Here is a 20,523-nt window from a genome sequence, read left to right on the forward strand (position 1 = left end):
ATGAGTTAACGGAAGAAAAGAGTGCAATGTTAATAACAAGACTTCCCAAAAGTATGGTCATTTTCGACGCATCTGACATTGAACGAGACTGATATTATTGGGAATGCAGGTTGCAGCATTCCTCAAGTTTCAATCCTAAAATCACTTTCATCACTCTCTAATGATTATCATTGCAGAAGGATTCAGCCTCACTTAGATGTAAAGCTCTCTTTCCACACTCTACCAATATCCGCTTTACGCGATGATCATTCTTTCCATGTCTTGTATAACTACTCGGAGATGACACCACATTCCACCACCTATCGATATCCTCTGTTCTTTGGTTCAAATGTCAATTTACTAATTTCAGGTCAGAAATTGATTCTGATTTTGACTTTATTGTTGAACATGAAGAGCGGTGGTGGTGATCACTTTACTTGTTATTATTTAGATCAGTCTCATTTTTTTATCCTATACTAACATTTTGTTCTATGAAATATTAATTTTTCTTTTTCTCTTTTATATGTAAGATTAAAGCATTAAAAATACACTCTATAAACTTAAGGGAATAAAATTAAATTTGAAATAAACTTAAAGGATTCAGCTCAAAAGGAAATAAACTTAAAGGAGCAAATATATACTCAAGTTAAAAACAAGGAAAAAATAATCACTAGCTGTTTATTTATGCATATTAAATGACATTTATCTAAGTTACTAGATCATCTCACATCATAGAATTGCTATTCAGCATGCAGGCAATGGATAACTGTGCCTCAACTGGATATAGATTGCTTATGGAAATATATGCTGTCCACGAGATGATAAATACAAATCCTCCTGGAATTAGAGGGAAAAACTAACAAATCCTCCTATAAACTACCTATCCTCATCACTACACTAAATTGTTGACTTCTAAGGAGAGAAAAAAAATCCTCAATAAACAATATAGCGTTGGTTAAATGATTACAAATGCATTAAGATAAGTTTCTGCACAGAACCTGATGTCATTATCTGTTTTCCAAGCGTATGGTTATCTTTGTGACTTTAATCCGAACAAATCTCCAAAAAGTTTAGGGACCATAGGTGGAAGATCGGTGGACTCAGGAGCCAGAAAATTGACAATATTTTCACGAACATTATACCTTCAATAGCATATTGCACAAAATAAACAGCATATCAGTCCAAAATACATTACAAATTAAACAAAGGAGGATGTTCTGACTAGTCTAATATTCCAACAACATCAGAAGCAAAAATATGAACATAATATATAAAGAATACTTGTTCAGTCAAAAACGAGACGATTATTGGCATGCAGCTTGATCATTCTACGTACTAGGATCCCTCATGTACGTAGCAACTTGGTGGCTTATATGTCCTGTGAGGGGACATGTTAAGAATAAAATAGCCTACCCATCACACAACAAAATCCTCAGTGATTAAAAGCTTGTAATTTGCCTTTAGGTCTCTCTGTCTGTCCAATTTCATGTGAACTCAATACTTAAACAAGACAATACACTTTATAAGTGGGGTTCTATGCAAATAATAAGTTAAACTAAATTATTAAAATGTACATACAAGTACCAACGGTAAGACTATACTCCCACCTTATCCATATTATAATAAATTTAATTATATAATAAACCTTTTTAAGATGTATGAAAACGTTAAAAACAAGCTATAATAAGGAAATGACATGTGAGGGAGTACATTACAACAGTGGGCAATGCTATGTCTTTAACTATATCAATTTTTATATTGTTAGAACAGATTCTATTGTTATGACGAAAATTATTACAAATGAAATTCAAATAAGAACATATCTTTAAGGGGTGTTTAGAAAGTCTGAGAATCAATTAAAAAAATTATTTTATGTTTTATTAAATAAATTTTTCTCACATATTTATCTTATATAGTATAAAATACTTTTAAAAAAAATCCAAACATACTTTTAAGTTGTTCTCTAATTTTAAGGAAGCAATTAAAAGCATTCAAACATTATGGACTATATTATTATTATGGGCCACGACCTTAGTAATGGCCTAAAATCGACTTGGGTTGTGTATTACATCCAAAAAAACCAAAAAACGAAAAAATCGAGGAAAGAAAGAAAAATCTAAACAAGCGAATTTTTTTTGAGAGAGTGCTGTCTTACCCAAAATTATGATACGGAGATAAGTGGGGCCGCCAAAGTGTAATTTTGCCAAAAAAGAAGAGGCAGTGGATAAAGGCTAAAGCAGCACGGCAATGCACAGCAAAGGACGACTTGACTTTTTGACTTCAATGGCACACGTGACACAGGAAATGGGAAGGAGGGTGCGGAGTTTCAAAAAGTAAAATCCATTTTCATCAAAAAGCTTCTTTTTTTTTTCACCTGAATCAAAAAGCCTTTCGATGCTTATGTATTCGCGTCACTTGCTTTTTTATTTCCTCAATTCTTTTTATGCTTAAATATTTTTCATCTTTCTATTTACCACCGGAAAAGCCCATCCTTTTCTATACTTAAATTGGGTTGATTATACTACTTTCTAATATAAGAACTAATTTAATTTTAATTTGATTTTAAATATAAGATTTTAATTTATTTTGTCTATCATATTTATTATTTTTTAAGGTAGTCTTTATAATAATTGTACATGTTAAATGTTTTATTAAATGGTATTTCTAACTAATATATATGATTAGTAATGGTATTTTATGAAAGATAATATCTATTTATTATAAATAACTATTAACTAGTTTTTTTTAATTTACTCAAATTAGTTAATTAGTTATTATGTTAAAGGGAGCACTATATATTTATTCTCTTATTGAGTTTGAAATTCTTCTATTATGATACCCAAGTAAGTGTCCTCGAGAGCGTAACTTTTTTCCAAACAAAGGGGTGGCACGGTACAAATATACAATGACCCAACCCAGCAATTCACGTAACTCACGCGTGACGACTTGACTAGGCTTGTTGAGCCCAAAGCGGAAATGATGGAGGTGGCAAGAGGTAAGGCGTACCAAGAAGTGATGCCTCAAAAGTTAAAATAGCCAATTTATTCCTTTAATCCAAAAACATATATTAGAAGTTAAGTTACATAAAATTATTCTTACATCCCATTTATCAATTAAATTTTTAATAAAAAATTTATCCAATTTTTTTATTTTTAATCTTCAGTGAAATATAATATATAACCTTCTCATATATTACGTTATATATATATATATATATATATATAAACTCATCATTGTCATTCCTCGTAATCAATGGCCTATTAAAGCCATAGCCCCGTTTGACCAATAAAAAACAGGCCATAGCCCCAGGTACACGTCTGCCCCTTTTAATTTTTTTTAAAAAAATCATTTTATAGATAGCTATATTCTTTTTAATTTGTTGTCTATACAGTTTTTTTCCTTTTCTTTATTGAATCAACTTTGCTCCAGTAAAGTAAAGCAATAAGGCTAGCGATGAACAAAGCAAAGTTAGTGAATTTAATAAGGGAAGAAAAATATATAAATCACAATTTAAAAATTGAAAAAAACATGGATATATGTAAAATCATTTTCCTTGTTTTCGGGGCTGATCTTATCTTTTGATATCTTGATTGGGTGCCAAAGTTTGTTGGCCATGCATGGACATGAAATAGTTAAACAAAATGATGATGAGAGACACAACTCGAACACGTAACTATATCTGGATTCTAGTAAATTTATCAAGATGAAAAAAGGTTAAGATAATTTTTAATCGTTTATATGAATTTTAATTTTAGTTTTTCAAATTTTAAATCTTGAGTTTTAGTTTTTTAAGTGATAAAATGATCTGATTTTTTTATTAAATTATAAGAACTAATATTTGAAATAAGAAAAACTTGAGGACTTTATTTTAAAGTTAAAAGATCAAAGTAAAAATAAAAATAAATTTAAAGAACAAAAATTGTATTAAAAAAAAAGGAAAATTGAAAGGAACATGTAGGCAGAAACTATTTGTAAAGCCGTTCAAGTCGTACGATGTGGTGTAACATACAAAATATATATATACTTAAAAGGAATTGTAAAAAAAATTATTAAATTAAATTAAATAATATTTTATTATTATTATTAAATAAAAAAAAGTTAAAGAAACAGCTTTCGCTAGAAAGCTGAATCATTTGCCTTGAGGAGGAATTTTGGGGAAAGCATTAAATGAGGAACGAAGAAAATGGAAGGAGAAGTAGTTGGGATTTGGGAGTGGCAGAATAAAAGAGTGGGGAGACGGAAGAGAATGAGAGACGGAAGAGAGAGAGAGAGCGGAAGAAGAGAAGGAGAAAGTGAGAAGAGCTGCACTACGTGACTTGAAGGTTAGAAAAAGTTTTGAAGATGATTTAGGTACATAAAATTATTTTTTTATCAAATTTTTTTATAAATATTTTCTATATATTTATAGTTTTATATTATTAGTTTCATTATAATATTTAGAGAAAATTTTATGGTTTGAGTATGAAGTAAATAGTAAGTTTTAATAATATATAATTGTAGAAATTTATTTAAAGATACATTATTAAAGAATTTTAATCGGTTTATATTGTTTAATGATTGTTTTGATAATCTTAAATTAAAATTTTAGTTGAAAAATTTGTTATTCAGTGACATATAGAATGTTTTTACCGATTAAATTTAAGTTAAATAATTTATTTGGGTATGTAGTATATTATTGAGATTTTAATCAGTTTGAATATTAAATAAGTTAAGGATCTATTTTTGAAATAATTTCTGAAAGTTTAAAGAATTGTAAATTGAGAATTTTATAAAAAAAAAAAATTATTTATACTTCAAAAGAGTTGTTTAGCTGAGAAAATTTTTTAAATGAGAATATAATAAATAATTAAGATTTTAGTATGAAATATTTAGATTTTGAGTAATAAGTATATATTTATTTAAGTTGTTAAATTTAAATATTTTTATATAAAAATTTTATTGTCAAAATAATATTGTATCTATTATAAATAGCAAAATTTAGGAGAGTTAAAATATTTTTGTAATTTTAATTTAGAAGGTAGTCTTAGAATTTTAGAGTAATTTTAAGAATAGTTTTGAGTTTTATATTAATAAATATTTATGTAATTTTTTAAACTCTTGAGAATTTTGAAATAATCATTATGTAAATATTTGCAAGTTAAAGAGTACTAGGTAACTTTGAAAATTCTTTTATGTACGTGTGAATGATGTATGATTGTATTATATATGTTGCTTGATTTTGTTAGGATTTATTGCTATTAATTATGATCAATATTTAAATATATTGATATCTATAGAATTATCATGAGTTGCTGTTAAATAGTACAGAAATTTTATTGCTATCTTATTTTTAATAATATACTTAAGAACATATTTATGATGTAACATTATCTGTATCTGACATATGCATTGTTAGGCTAAGAATAAAAAGGGAGTTGTATGGATATAAATTACCACGTGGTATACCATCACTCAGTACATAGTGGATGGCACTTGTCAGAGCCTCTTCTTCCATGTTTTCCTTTGGCCGAGAATTCATTAGAGTTGTGAGACATGTGACATCTCCTTATTTTATTCGCAAAGGAGAGAAGCCATAGTCTAAACTTGATCTCTTTATCTTTAGCCGGACATATCTCCAGTATCAGTGAGCTTAGAATAATTCAGTAAAATGGATTAGTTCCTAGAGGACTATGTGTTAGCTTATGGCTCTAGTAAGCGGTGTAAAGGTGGACTGTGATATAAGGAAGGCTGCATATTGCATTATTTTTTAATATATTAGAAAAATGATGTCGGTATATTGTTGAATCAAAAATGAAATTGAGTTGAATGTATAAATCCGTGATTTTCATACATAATATATACACACACATATAAACAAATTTGTTTATCATATACAGTTTGCTTGTATAAGTTAGAATTTCAGTAGTTATTGAGACGTTTGATCTCATCCCTTATATTAACATTTTCAGGTAAAGGACCTAGTAGAAATTAAGGGAAGACACCGATAGAGTAAGCCGTGAAGGCTTATGTACTCTTCGAGCACCTACTATGTTATATTTTTAATTACCATGGCTATGACTTTAATGGTTTATTTTGTTGTGTTTGAAAAATATTTTGAAATAATGACCTGTATAGTGTATTAGAAATATGGATGGATTTTTAAATATATTTTATCACGTATATGGATATAATTACGTGAGGTGTTACACGAAACAGTGATGCAACGCAGCACACCACCGACACACGAGTTTCCCAGGAGTTGGAATGACAATCTCTGAAACCCAGAGACAAATACACGTTAGCGAGACATTTGGTGATCGCTGAATCTGAAGAGCTTGCTTAATTTCAAGAGAAAACAAGTCTGCAAGTTCTGAAGCTGCCATTTTTGAGGCCTTGGTTTGTGAGAGCTCTTTCTTACATTTCCCTCCACATCCATCCAGGTTCGTTTCTTCTCTTTTACTTCGTTTATCCCATGGATCCATCACTCCATCTACTGTTTTGCAAGCTTTTTTCCTGGAATTTTCATAGAAAAATTCTGCATTAGATTTGCTGTTTTCTTCTCCTTGTGCCAGCTGTTGATTATATTCAATGTCCTCCATAGCTACCTTACGGTCATAGATCTAATAAAACTTCAACATTTTGGAATTTTTTTAATACTTCTGAGAAACAAAATCCCAAAAACTTCTAAGATATGGGTGGACTTGATCTATTGACCAAAGTCTTAGTTTATTTTATTCTCTTTTTTTTAATGAAGGAAACGGTTGATTTATTTCTCATACTACTTCTACTTCTTAATATAAGATTAAGATTAAAAAAATTACTAAATTATTTATATTTATCATTTATCTTCTAATTAATTTGTTTTACTAAGTAATCTTCTCAATTTTCTCAGATTTGTCAGCTAGTTTTTATAATTAAGTATTATAAAAGCAAAGCGCTTGTTCTTTCTTTCATCTTAGTGCTTGTTTGGATCAGCGATTGAGGCTCTAAAAACTACTAAATTTTTTGATAAACCCGTTTGAAAAGTTGGAGGGTGTTTGGCAAAGCTTATAAGTCATCTGACTTGGATCCAAAAAGCTGGATTGAAACGGACTTTTACATAAGCTTATATTTGTAGCTTATGGGAGTCAAATCGGGCTTACCGTTGGAATTGAATATGTAAGTGGGCTCCATCGGAAGGCATGCGGTCTCATGAGTGGTTGACTGTTCTTCAGAATTAGGCCCACCATCCAATTCTGACCTGTCCTCTTCGTTCATTCCCCTCTATCAACTAATTGTTATTTGAGTACCATTGGGGTAACCGTTGTTCTTTTCTTCTTTTTTTTTTTTAATTTTATTTTTTGAATTAATTAAAAATTTAGAATTAAGCAGTAAATTGAAATATAAATTGTTTAAATATAATAATCCAAAGAGTTCAGGTTATGAAAAATAGTAGTAAGAATTTACTCTTCTTCGATATGAATAAAATTTTTTCATTTTTATATTTTATTTGTTGAAAATTAATATACTTTAAATTATGAAAAATGTATGATATTCGTATTCTATAATACGTATAATTCTTATAAGTTGGTTTGTAAATTTTATTTAACAAAAGTGTATTTTTAAAAAATTGCCTTTTTGAGGTATCTCACATATAAAAATTTCTCTTGGTAAAAAAAAATCTATTTTAAAAAAATTACTTGGTTGATGCGAAATATCCAACACCAAATGGATGTCTAGGTCCAATACCAAATTAATTTTAATTCATTATATTATGTAAAATCATTTTTTAATCACTTTCATTACTTATTAAAACTCATACCTATTTTGGTAATTTTATAAACAAACTTACTTTCACTCAATCATAATCCAAATAACTTTTTACCAATCTCATTTTTGCAAACTAATTTTTCTGAACTCCAATCTAAACATAATTCAGCTTATCTAGTTTAGCTTTTACCCAACTTTACTTTTTCTATAAGCCAAATTGATAATAAGCTACTTTTTCAATCACTAATCCAAATGGACCCTTAGTCACTCCCCATTTCGTTGTTATGCGTAAATAAGGCATCGATCTAAACCAACAGGGCTTATTCTCTTTTTTTCATAATCCACTTGCTTTTAGCACTATTTTCCCTAGTATCTGTGTTAATACTAGAAAACTTCATAATACTGAATTATTAATTATTCATTAAATTTGTTTGAAGAATTTGATTGAAGAGGAGGATGTCTGCAAATTAAGCTCGAAACTGACATGTTTTAGACCTTGTGAGCAAATTAAGCTGACATCCGCCAGGTTAACACTATCCATTAATTCTTTTCTTTTTCTCTTCCACTTGCTTCATCCCATTAAAATGTACTGTTTTGCAAGCATTTCCTGAAAATTTTCAGGGTTTTCTTCTCACAGGACACATGTTCTGCAAAAAAATTTAATTTCTTCTTTCCTCTAGGGTTGATAATCTCGTCCCTGGCTACGTTGCTTGCTGAAGGATGAAGCTAGAAACGGCTATCACAACCATTGCTCCAGTGTTCCAAAAAGTTTTATTGATCGTATTGGGAGTATTAATTTCCAAAGCTATCAAACTCATCTCTCATTGGCGTAATGGTAACCAACCTGCTGCTATTGATGCTAGGTAGCTAGCTTCTTCTAAATAACCTCACACTATTTTCTTGTTTGATTTGCTCCTACATATAACGCAATATCTGTTCACTGTTTGTTTCTTTCTGTAGTTCTGAAGATGATGTTGTTTTGACTCATACGGATTCTCCTCCAGCTACCAAGTATGATGTGTTTCTTAGCTTTAGAGGAGAAGACACTCGCCACAATTTTGGAAGTTATCTTTACAAAGGACTTCAAAATGCAAGCATTCACACTTTTATGGATCACAAACTCTGCAAAGGAGAATTGATCTCACCAGTTCTTCTAAGAACAATAGAGGAATCAAAATATCTGTGATTGTTTTCTCTGAGAATTATGCTTCTTCAACTTGGTGTCTGGATGAGCTTGTTCACATATTAAAATGCAAGCGTAAATTTGGAAGGGTTGTGATACCTGTTTTCTATAACGTAGATCCTTCAAGCATACGCAAACAAAATGGGAATTTTGGAAAAGGATTTGATATACTGAAGCAAAGATTTAAAGACAACCAACAAAAATTGCAAAAGTGGAGAAATGCTATAATCCAATCTACAAGTCTATCTGGATGGGATTCCAATGTTATCAGGTAGCTTCTTAAATTCTCCATTTGTTGTTGGTTTTGGGGATTTATTCAATGAATCTCTAGGATTCAAACAAATTATTGTGGTTTTTTTTTATTCTTTTCATTTTCTTTCTATTAAATGTTCCTTTTCTTTTGATTGACATTTATGCTAGACCTGAATTCAAACTTGTTGAAGAGATTGTCAAGGACATTTTGAGCAAATTGAATCGCAAGTCATCCATTCATGTGGAAGGATTAGTTGGAATCGATCATCAAATTCGGAGAGTTGAAGAGCTAATAAGTGAAGCTCGCATTGTGGGAATATGGGGTATGGGTGGTATAGGCAAGACCATTCTCGCTAGAGCCGTATTTGACAAGTTGAAAGCACACTTTGAAGCTTTCTGCTTCATTAAAAATGTCAGACAAAAGCTAGCAGAAAGAAATGGATTGGATGAATTGCAAGAAAAATGCCTTAAAGAATTGTTAAAAGATGATGATATTAACGCTTACGATTTAAGATCTGATTTTGTGAGAAAAAGGCTTCAGTGTAAGAAAATTCTTCTAATACTTGATGATGTGGACAATTCTATAGCAATTGAAGATTTAAAGAAAGCATGCGATTGGTTTGGGGAAGGAAGTAGAGTTATTATCACATCAAGAGATAGGCATGTGCTTGAGGATGATTCTGTCTCTGCAAGTGCAACATATCATGTTCTGAAATTGGATCCCCATCATGCCCTTCATCTCTTTAGTTTGAATGCTTTCAACCAAAATGAGCCATTGAAATGCTATTTGGAGTTATCGAAGTGGGTAGTGGATTATTGTCAAGGAAATCCATTAGCTCTAAAAGTACTGGGTCGCTTTCTTCATGGCAGAGGCAAAGAAGAGTGGGAAAGTGCTTTGGCGAAACTAAATCAAACTCCTCACAATGACATTTTTAATGTGCTAAAATTGAGTTTTGATGGACTTGATGACATACAGAAGAATGCATTTCTTGATCTTGCATTTTTGTTGAACGCAGGATGGAGGATTTCTCAGGACTATGCAAGACACTTATATGGTTCTATTGCAAATATTGAGATAAATATACTTGAAGAGAGATCCCTCATCTCAGTGGATGATGGTATTGAGATGCATGCTCTACTAATCGATATGGGTCTTGAAATTTCTAAACAACAATTAAAATCTAATCCTGACAATCCCATTCGGCTGTGGAGGCATGAGGATATTTATCGTTATTTTTCCAACAATGACAAGGTAATAATTTATGTTTTTAGATTTTATTATATTATTTGTTCCCTTAATGGTTCATTTCGTTGTCATTTATTTTTCTAAAAGTTATTTGTTTATTCATCAAAATTTTCAGTTAGTCTCAATGTTTGCCAAATCAGACTTTTTTTTCCCCAATAAAAGAAGTCCTTTGTTTGACTAAAATTGGCTGCGGTCATGGTCTTTCCTAAAGTTTTGAGATAGAATATGACTAGCATGATATAAGGCGCTTTTTTAAAAAAAATTTAGATCATGAGATCTTCAATAAATTATAAAATTATCCACAAAGTTTGACCTTTTTTCATATTAATTGATATCTGATGTAGTATAAAAGTGAATGTGTGTATTCTCACACACTGCACATGCATATTCTCACCCTCACGCGTTTTCTTATAAAAATTTAATATTGCAAAAAAGTACTTATCATGAAATCTGAACAGAAAAATAAATTTTTAGAAATTTTATAGATGCCGGGGTTTTTATATACACTAGTTTTTCTTTAATACGAAGGGTTAATATAACTTTGGTCCCTTAAATTTACATGACTTTTGTTTTTAATCTCTTTAGTTTCATACCATGAGTTGAACAAAATGGTTTAGGTTTTTATTAAATTATAAGAATCAATATCTTTTTTGGTAAAGAATAATCAATATTTTATATGAAAATAAACTTGAGAAACCAAAATCTATAGTTTAAAACTTGAGAGATCAAAAATTAGATTAACCTTTCTATGAAATGAAATGTAAGTCTGCCCGTATCATTGTCCCCCCCATCCTGCGTGTGTATCTGTTTTGTTCGATTTATTTTGCAAGATGAAATGAATTGTTTGAATAAAGTGCACAAAAGCATATTCATTTAGAAATTCCTTAAAAAAAAATTTAATTGTTCTATTTATTATTTGATTACCTTTTACATATTACTGATTTTTTCCCACAATTTGATCAGTAGGCGGCTGAGCAATTCAATGCTCATCATTAGACATGAAGAAGATAAACAGGATTGCAATAACAATTAGTAATGTTTAAAAGAATTATAATTTAAAATTAGCTAGGACTTTCGTGATGTCTTATTTTAAAAGACAAAATTAGTGTACAAAGAATTTTCATTAAGTGCTACATGCATACGCATGTGTGAGCATAACTTACTGTTATTTGAAGTACAACGGGAAAATAAAAAACAAATAATTTTTTGTTTTTATGATTATATTCTAAATATCTGCACATGCATACAGGTATATGCATCAGTGTGTCTGCTTATTTATGATTGTTGAGAAATTCATATATTACGGGAAAAACATGAATTGTAAGGAATTTTCAATAAAATGGATATAACGGTGTTAATTTGGATAAAAGTTGATATATTTAATTGTTTTATGGTATTTATGGTCTTTTGTTAGGTAATGATAATTGTGTTTCCCTCGATTTAATATTATTACCAGGGGATTGAGGCAATTCGATGCATGTCATTGGATGCAAGCCAAATAGAAAGCATGACATTGAGGGCTAGTCATTTTCAAAGGATGCGTTATTTAATGTTCCTTAATGTTTACAAGTCTGATCAGAGAAATCCTTCAAAGTTGAATATTTGTGAAGAGTTGGATTATCTTTCAAAAGAATTAAGGTTTCTTAGTTGGCAAGAATATCCACTGCCATCTGTGCCATTACAATTTTGTGCTAAGAATCTCATTGAACTTAACATGCCTCGTAGTAATATCCAACAGCTTTGGGATGGAAATCAGGTATGTACGCATTGTTTTTTCAATGTATGTCATAATGTTTTTGTTGGTGTATGTGATTCTAAGACGTGGCATCAAACATTGACTAAAATAATTCACAATGTAAATGTTTAATTGTTTTTGTGTTGAGAATCTTATTGAACTTAATTTGCCAAAGAGTAATATCTATCAGCTTTGGGATGAAGATCAGGCACGTATAGTTTCTCATATGTCATAATTGTTTGTTCTTGTGATTCTAAGAAACATTGACTAAAATAATTCAAAATGAAAATGTTTACTCTATTACTATCTTTCAATTGATGGTTGAGTAGTAATTGTACAATTTGGGGGGAGTCGAATTGTTGTTGTAATGGGCATGAGAAAAATTCTTGATTAAATTGTACGCATGTGGAGTTATCTAATTTATTTAACACTACTGCTTTGTTTTTTTCAGCAATTTCCAAATCTAAAGAAAATATATCTATGGAATTCAAAAAATCTCATGGCACTCCCAGATTTGTCTCAAGCCCCGAAGATTGAGTGGATGAGTCTTGGTGGTTGTGTGAATTTAGATCAAATCCATTCTTCAACTGTCCTGGAAAAGGATGTCAATTTATTTATAAAAGATTGTGGGCCAATGCAGATAAATATTGGGGGCAGTGTGAAAAGGAGAAGTTCATCAAGGTTAGTGATTGTGTACAATTATTTGGATGTTTCCAATTTGACATTCAATAAAGTGACAATGAAGGTGTTGGTATGTGGCAAAATGATGTGTGGTGTTGGATTTAAGCATGTGAGAATGCCACTGGGAGAGACGGCAGAATTCATGAGAGTGGGAATACAAAGTTTGGCGACTTTACTTCCATTTGTGAGGGTAGTTGAATGGTTAGAGAGTCCAATTGAGTTTGGGCATGATTTCAAGCAACATCATACCTATCATGTTTGTCGTGCATACACTGGTCTTTCAAGCTGGAATGACTTCAGGCTTTCTGTAAAGGTGAGGGGTGATGGAGAAGAGAGGGGTGTGGAAGATGATGAAGAAGAGGATGAGGATGATACAAAAATGATTAGTGAGAGTGAAAGAGAAATAAGTAGTAAAGGTAATCAAGTAGCAGAGACAACATTATTATTAAAGGAAGATGAACAAGAAGGGGCCGATGAGGATTATAGTAAGATGGACAATGCATTATTAACAACACTACTTATTCCTAACAGCATCCCTCGCTGGTCATTGTTGGTTCGACTGACATTAAAAGAGAGTGATATTATTATTGGGAATAATAATACAGGTTGTAGCATCATCCCTCAAGCTTCAATAATCCTCAAATCACTCAATGAAGATTGCAGAAGGAGGATTCAGCCTCTCTTGGCAGTACAACTCTCTTCCCCAGTATCCCCTTTACCTCGTCATTCTTTCACAGTCCGTTATAACTACTTGGAGAGTACGCCACACGATCCTTCTTTTCTTTATTTCAGCAGTACATACTGGTCAAGTAATTATTTTGATAGTCATGGCTTAGTTGTTCACTTTTTGAAGGACCACTGATGATATTAATTATCATTTAAATTTTTCAGGTCATAAAATTATTATTTGAATCAGCCTCAGTTATTTTCTTATTACATATTAATATTATGTTTTTATGAAATACCAATTTTTCTGTTTTTTTAATATGTAATTCATGTACAGAGGCCTCCTCACAACTTTAGAACATAAAAATTGTTAATCTTATCTTGGCTTCACAATAACTACACCTGTTGTGTGTGTTACTCTTCATGTGATTTGAGTATAATAACTAGCATGACAAACAATTTCCTTACTAAGCAATTTTATTATAAGAAAGTAGAATGATTACTTTTGAATTAACTCAACTTGTAAATGTTAAAATGTTATAATATTTAAAATTGTAAACTACGTTAAAATAAAATATATTTGTTTGATCGGCCGCCAGTCAATCATTCCAAGTTGATCAACGTGGTTAATTGGCACTGTGGTCATTTACACTTTCTTTCAAAAAAAAAAATCTATTTATACTTGGTTTTCTCACTTGAGATCTAGTGGTAATTTTCCCTTCCCATTATGTGACATCAAAGATATATATATATATATATATATATATTGAAGTGTGATTTTTCGAGCGCTTCCTCACAACTTTAGAAAATACTCTAGAAATTATTAATGTTATTGTTTCTTTTCAATAATTAATAATTATTCGATCGTTCGTTACTTTATGCACGTGTACATTGCATAACTTATTTATAAATAGGTGGAGAAATAATTTTTTATTGCGAAGCAATTTCCTTGGGATTATTCACTATTTACCATAAATAGAGTATCCTCTAACTTGTACTTCAAAAAAATGTACAGTCTACTTTCATAAAATAGATTTTACTAAATTAAATTATAATAGAACGTATTACCATAACTCATATTTTATTACAATAAATTGTTCATTTCATGAAACGTCATTATTTTTTTCACAGCAAAAACCACGTCTTTATTCATTAACTTTGTTTGGTTGAATGATAATGGGAGAGTGAAAAATTTAATAAGTTTGATTTTTTGTGAAAATGAAGTAAGGTTAAAAGATTTTAATTAATTTTTCTTATCTCTTACTTTTATAACTTCTCTCGGTTAATGGAGGCACAATAATACCTATCATTTTTCGACAATGACAAAGTAATATTTTCTTTTAAAAAAATTATTCTATATTTTATGCTCTTAATTTTTGGTTATTCGTTAAAATTTTCAGTTATATGTTAACTTGAAGTGCCTCAGTTTTATTTGTTTGCATGTTGAAAATTTTTTTCGATAGACTCAACTTTAAAAAAAAAACTCCTTTCTTTAAATATGACTAAAATTGCTTGGGGCATGTATTTATGTTAGGTATGATTTATTAATCAGCTTTGAAATAGTTATTTTGGAAATGTGGTGCAAGTAGCACTAAGACTAGCAGTTAATTAACAAAAGTTCCTGTTCACATTGATTTTACTTACACGGTTGATCAATCTTTCCAAGTTCATGACACGGGTAATAACACCAGTCTTTTCACTAAATTATTGAATTTATCCTAGTTGCATATAGATTTAACCAAAAAAAAAGTATAACATATATGCTTAGTCCTTTAAATCTGCGTCAAATTTTAGTTTAATCTTAAATTTAAGATGTTAAAATTAAGAAACTAAAAATACACTTTAAAAACCCTAAAAATTAAAATGAAATTTGATGTAAACTTAAAGTGACAAGCATGTAAAAAGGGGGAGATAATCACTTGCTATTAATGTATGCATCTTAAATAAATCGCAAATTAGTCAAAAATCTCTTTTTCAGTTCTGGAGAATTTAGCAGTATGTATGTATATACACGTGACAAAAAGTAATGGTACAAAACAAGGAAATGCCATCTTCATCAACTAACCTTATCTTGCAACCTTTTTGAGGCCCGACGATCAACAATTTTCCTTTTCTTTGGTTGCATCTTCTTCAAGGCATAAAGTGCTTTCTTTGTATGATTCACAATAGCAGAAAATAAGAAAGTGGCTTCTGCTTGCATGGTATAAGGTTAACACTATGATTTCTAGGAAAGCAGCTCATGCTAATTCTAGGCTCAAAAAATTTGATCAAAACTATTTAGAAGGGGGGGGGGAATCACTACTAATTCTACAATCTTTCTAGGAAACCTTTCATGCTAAATATCAAGTATCATTCGGTCATAATTGCCAAAATACATTATAAGTTAAACAAAAGAGGATGTCTTGACTAGTCTAATATTCCAATGACATCATCAGAAGTAAGAATATGAATACAATATATAAATAATGCCTGTTCAACCAAAACAACACAATTATTGCTTACCGGATGATGTAGGATCAACTGTCTCGAAAAATTCTTTTAGTAATTGCTGATAAAATTCAAAGTCATCTAGAAGTTCGAGATCACCATCAATATGAGTTTCCTAAACAAATTTGAATTCATAATTGTCATGCTGGAAATAAATATTGATCTATGTTGCTAAGCACAAGCAAACATAATAGATAAAAAGGATATTAAAATAATAATTGATAACAAAATTCCAAGCATTAAGAGTATGAAGACTTAAAATCCATGATTGAAACACTTGAATGGCTTCCTTTAAAAATATCACATAGTACATTTGTCTGCATGATTCAACATGGAGAAAAACACAAAGGTTCTGTTTTAACTCAATTAGCAATGAATTTGACTAACCTCTTCCGAAGACAATGCCAGTGACGGTGCATGCAGAAATGAGAGAAAAAGTTGGTGGTTATTAGACATATTCTTGATGTCAGTATACAGAAATTGAAAGGCACTCAAAAATTAGAAAAGAGCCAAAAAAGCATGAATGGGTTTAACTTTATGACTCTGAGAAAACTGTAAAATGAATCTTGTTTTGAAAACAAAAAAAGACAACACTGACTTACATTTCCAAATATACTAACAGTAGATGTTCTCAACCTCATTTGCTTGATCATTCTACTGGGATCCCTCATATAAGTAGCAACTTGGTGGCTTATATCCTATGATGGACATGTTAAAAGTAAAACAGCCTGCCTATCACACAACAGAATCCTCAGTGAAGTTATAAAGCCAGACTTAATTAAAAGCCAATAATTTGCCTTTAAAGGCAGCAGCACCAGTTGTCACTTGCAGCATCCTCTGCCGTTTGTTGATCGACCTATCTCTGAAAGGTGCCAATCTACAAAATGCAATTATGAATAACATCAATTAGGTCATAGTGTCTATCTAATCAATTTTATGCACATGCATATAAATATAAGAAATCTAAAATGTCAAAAGGCACAGTTGGAACTCAAAATCTTATGTTGTTAGGTGAAGACCAATAATAGGCTTTATTAATATAAGTGCAAAAACTGGAAAAAGAAAAAGGTCACATTATTTTCTTCTGAAATTTAATTTGAAGTAGATCACTCCATCAATCCAAAAGGTCTAGATAGTAGTGAAGATCCATGATTTAGGGGTGCTTACAAGTTGAGTTAGTTTTGTGTGCCATGTCCCCCCCAGGGGTTTTCTGGGGGGCGGGTGCTTAGCACAACAAAAAGTAAAAAAAAGAAAAAAAATGCACACCAAATACATAACAAGGTAAGTTTCAAATATTACTGCCGCAGGTAGGGTTCAAGTGAAAAAACTTAGAAGCCTGAATGATGATGTGTTGTGAGGAAATGAACATCTAGCAAAATAAGAGTACGCTAAGAAGATGATGATGAAAAATACCTCTTATGCATTTGAGAAATCTATGACCACTCTTCATCAAAATTGTCATCCAAATTCTTAAAAATGTCTAAATGTTCTGGTGATCTTTCTGAACCTTTTAGAAGATAAAACAAACTCATGTTAGGTCAAAACACCATTCAAGCATATATGCGACAGAATAGAAGTTATAGCACATCCCAAAATAATAAAAATAAAAATCCTTTCAACAACATGCACATACAAGAGACAAGGCATCTATTTCCATTAGTGCAAAATATTGCCCTTTCGCTTTATTGACCAACAGAGAAGGATATGTTAATGTTGCAGTTAAATTACGAGGGAAAACAAAGGACAAAAAAAAGAAATCAATGACCATATGAGACTTGGGCAATAGATGGATTCCGGGCAAGCAGGGCCTAATATAAGGAGAAAATTATCAGTGCATAAGAAAATTAGAGAAGTAAAGACATAATATTATAGATAAATACAGTTTCTGTTGGCATGAAATGTAAGGGAACAGTTCTACATTTTCTTCTATATCTAGACCCCTTGTAGTTCCAATATAGAATCTAACATCTCCTTGGAGGAGGTCATAAGATCTGAATATGCTACACTAACACCCTTATCAGAACCATACAATGAAGACCTGACTGGCTCCTGCAAAAAGTTCATCTCTTTGGCACAAAATTCTTTTGTGATAAATAAAAAAAGTCATAGTAATCTTTCAAGTGGAATAGGAAAATACTTGGGGTAACCTATTTGAACTTGAGTATGGCTTCTGAAGTAAGACTCTAAGCTCAAGGATCTTGTACTATAGTGCCTTCAGGAAAAACAAACATAATATGATTACAAACTAAGCAAAGGAGGGAAAACGTCCATTGAACTATATACAAATTATGGTAACAACTATAACTGAAAGCACTTAGAAAAGAAATAATAATAAAAAATTCCATGTTATTATAATAAGGAAGAAATGGGTCGTTCAAAATAACAATTTAAAAAAAGGAAATGGATCCAGAAAAAGATTAAGTAGTTGGAAAATAATTAATCATTACTCAATAAAATAATTTATATCAATTTAAAAATTAAATATATGTACGTGTGTCAAGGTATGAGTTAGTTAACGTTATACCTTCTGGTTTTTCACAGCTTGACCTTTAAGGAGATCTTCATCTTTATGACGCTTCAAACTCTTTAAGGTATCTCTAAAGGTAGAAAAAGAATTTTACATGCATAAGAATTTATACACTCTTAAAGATAAAAAACAGGAACAACAAAAAGAACCATCATGACCAAAGTCTAATATAGAGATTACTATTGCTTAGAAGGAATACTAATGCATCATTAGGTTACCCCCTAACAAAAATTTCTCACATGCAAAATCATCAATGTGGTTTGCTCTGTCTCACAATCGTAAATATGGGGGGAAAACACTTTTTGCCAAAAAGATACATTTCAAATAACACCATAAAAACACCAAAGCAAGTGAGTTAAAGTTGGAGCATTGGAGTTCAGGAAAAAGGAGTAAAGGGATCGCTTACACATAATAATTGGAAGCCAGTTCCAAAGAATTTGTAGGGAAAGAGAAAAACAGGCACATTCTTTGGAAGAAAGAAGAAAATAGTGCTGCCAACATAGAAGAAATTTATGTTACTGTGCCACGTGCTATGGCACACTCTACAAATGTAGCTAACAGCCATGTCATAGACATGCATATATTGTTAAATCCAAAACAACCTTCATTTTCTTTTTGAAATGGCAATTCTTCACAAGGTCCAGCTGATTTCTGTGTGTGTAGTTTTTTTCTCTAGTTTTTTGGGCGTTACATGGCAATAGTAGTAGCTAGTTAGTTGTAACAGAAGAGTTATCACTCTATTAGTCTGTTAAACCAGAGCAAGCATGAGAGAATCAATATAAGTATTCCACATGTACTCGTTCTAAGGTGGGGAATAAGAAATTACTACATTCTATCTCTACTTTTTTCTCTTCGATACCATTGATGCAGGTAGAACAAGGAAAGTAATAGAGAAACTATATTTGAATTCCAAGACACCTCATGCATGCACTATTATCCTCTACGGATACTAATAACCTTCTCTAACTAACTAACAATTCTCTTAACTAACTCTAATTTTAATAATTACCATGTAACAAGGGGTGTAATATAAGATTAAAGTTTAAAGTTTAAACAAACAACAAAAGACCATCAAGACTAGTAAACAATACAGCACATAAAAATAACAACTGCAAAGAAAAGTCTCCCACATATTAACTTCATTGAGAAACTTCAAATCTAGCAATATAAGTCATGTCACATCCATAAAGATGGAAATCTTACTGCTCTTGCTTATAGAGTTCCCTATACTCTTTCTCAAGCTGTTCCATCTCATCATTATTCCATTTATCTTCCTCTACTGTATCATCTTCTTCATCATAGGTTCCCTCCTCGTCATCTTCATCCTCCCCCTCATCATCATCATAATCCTCTGCATCAGACTCTACCTACATCAAAATATAATCCTCAATCACCCAAAAAGAAATCATAAATATTACATTGGAAGATGATGAAACTCCCAGCAAATACTTGCCTGTTCATTCTCAATATCACTGTAGTCATCCCAATCAATGTCATTGTTTTGCGATTCTCTAGATCTCTTGCCAGATAAACCCATCTTAAACCTAAATGGAAAAAATCTGACATCAACCAAACACATACATTAAAGAAAAAACTAGTAATTCAACCATGTCCTCGTTATAGAGACACTCACAAGTCCCAAAATTACACCAAGTACTAAATAATGCCCTTTCCAAAATTGTTATAGCTTTTTCACAAGTCCACAAAAAGGACAAAGCAATAACTAAAACTATTAAAGCCTTTCATGCTGGGTTCCTATCCTAACAACAAGTTTGCAATGGTATTTTACTTCAATACAGTCGTTCCAATTACAGCAAAATTGTAAGAACAATTTTTTTCCATAAACATAATCAATATATAGTTTCCCTATACTTGCCTCCGGGCTTATTCTCAAGTAGTAGCGGTTAACTCCATAAAAGAGCTTACATATGAATATTATACCTACTAGTATGGATACAAACCTATTTGAAAGACCGAAAGAAAGCTGGGGAGTTAGCTTAAGAAGTGAGGCTATGGGTGACTGCCCCATGACAAAGAAG

At 31.1% G+C, this 20,523-nt stretch overlaps 1 pseudogene; it reads right to left on the reverse strand.

Moving 5' to 3' along the window:
• Positions 1-1,009: 1,009 nt before the first annotated feature.
• Positions 1,010-20,513, reverse strand: LOC114719347 (putative uncharacterized protein DDB_G0270496; annotated as a pseudogene).
• Positions 20,514-20,523: the final 10 nt, after the last annotated feature.

Source organism: Neltuma alba, unplaced genomic scaffold (assembly GCF_004799145.2).
Source record: "Neltuma alba isolate B1F8T4 unplaced genomic scaffold, ASM479914v2 tig00011913_pilon, whole genome shotgun sequence".
Lineage (NCBI taxonomy): Eukaryota > Viridiplantae > Streptophyta > Magnoliopsida > Fabales > Fabaceae > Neltuma > Neltuma alba.